The sequence below is a fragment of the Theobroma umbraticum genome, unplaced genomic scaffold (genome assembly GCF_002168275.2).
Source record: "Theobroma umbraticum cultivar Fairchild unplaced genomic scaffold, ASM216827v3 scaffold_34.0, whole genome shotgun sequence".
Classification (NCBI taxonomy): domain Eukaryota; kingdom Viridiplantae; phylum Streptophyta; class Magnoliopsida; order Malvales; family Malvaceae; genus Theobroma; species Theobroma umbraticum.
Genome location: NW_018397275.1, coordinates 2,267,757 through 2,269,501, shown reverse-complemented (window position 1 = coordinate 2,269,501; position 1,745 = coordinate 2,267,757). Strand labels below are relative to the sequence as shown.

Here is a 1,745-nt window from a genome sequence, read left to right as displayed (position 1 = left end):
CCTCTAACTTGAATTTCCTTCATACATGAGAAGGGCAGTGCATCCAAGTAAATGCTCTTCAATTCTGGTAGATTGAATAAAAGAAGATCTTGGAGATTTGAAAATGGACTTAAAGTTTTTACGAGCTCTGCCACCTGACGCAATTTTATCTCATTGATTATTTCTTCCATTTGATCGCATGCCCCTACGAGTAATACTTCAGATTTGGAGCCAAAATCAGCCATGTTATGTCTCTCAACTCTGAACATCTTATTATGCGAACACGGAGAAGGCTTTGAAAGCACGGTACAGTTGCAATCACAGATGTATGAATTTCGATAGCTGCTTTTATTATTCTGCCTTCCCCTTCCCACACTGTCTTCACTTCTTCCAAACTTTCACACTTCCCTAAGAGAAAGTGTATTTAAACTCTTCAAATTCGCTAAAGATAAAATGTTCAATTGCTTTGAGTCCCTGAAAAATGCAATGTCAATCTCTTCAGTGAAGTTGTGTAACTTTTCAGCACTCAAAAATCTATCAAGAGCAAAAACACTTGTTACGGACAAGGTCAACACATTCAAGTGGTTTAAGCACTGCAATTCCTCTGCCAAGCATTCCTTATCATCCTCATCGAAAGGATAAGAATCAAACATTCTCAATATTTCCAGCTTTGAGAAGCCAGACATCAACCCTCTTGGGATTTTGATTCGATTGCCCGTGTCCTCCAATTTCAAACATTTCAGCTTTTTTAAAGCCTTCAATTCCATTGGTGGCTCTCTTATTCTTGTCCCTGATAGGTTGAGAGATTCTACAGATACCAATTTTGAAATTCCCATTGGAAATTCTGTAATACCTTGATTATTTGACAAGTCCAAAACTTTAAGGACACACATAAATTGGAAGAAGTCATTGTCGATCACCTTCAAATGTTCATTACCACAGAGAAACAAAGTTTGCAGATCAGGACAGTTAGGTGCTTCCTTTAGATTTTCAATCTTGTTGTCCATCAAAGACATTCTTCGTATGCCTCTCCATTTTCCAACCTCTGGCACTTTAGTCAATTGATAACCTGCTTGCACAAAAAACTTCCACTTCTGTGCTTCACAAGTACATGCTATCCACAAGCTCATGTCACGAATCACATCATGCATTTTAACATACCAATCACCTACTTCTTCCAACAAACATGCATGAATGAGAGAACCAATGATATAGTGGCCTTGATTTCGAGCTTGACTAATGTTGTCATGTTCATCCAAAAATCCTTCTCCTATCCAGCAATCTATAAGCCTTTCTTTTACAATTCTAAAATCTTCTGAGAACAAACTACAATATAAGAGGCAAGATCGAACCGTGTCACTTGACAAACTATCAAAACTATATTTTAGAAGTGGATATACCTCTTCACCCATGCCTTTAAAAATCGAAGTAGCTGATGATCTCCTCAAGACTTCAATTGCATATTTCCATTCTTGAGATGTAGTCCTGTAAGCCATGGCACGACCAATTGTGATGAGTGCAAGAGGTAGTCCTCCACATTCTTTGGCCACTTCTTGAGCTAGCTCACGAACATTTGGATGACTATCAAGGAGATCTTTACTAACATGTTCTTCAAACAATTGCCAAGCCTTCTCTTCCGACAAACATGTCACTTCAAAATTCTTATGAGTTCTCATTTGGCCACACACCTGGAGAAAACGAGTTGTAAGAATTAGTTTGGAACCATTTTCTTGAGTCGGGGAAGGTATACCTATCTTAGATAGATC

The 1,745-nt window shown here is 38.3% G+C and overlaps 1 pseudogene; it reads right to left on the bottom strand.

Moving 5' to 3' along the window:
* Positions 1-6: 6 nt before the first annotated feature.
* Positions 7-1,739, bottom strand: LOC110427550 (disease resistance protein SUMM2 pseudogene; annotated as a pseudogene).
* Between the last annotated feature and the right edge of the window lie 6 nt (positions 1,740-1,745).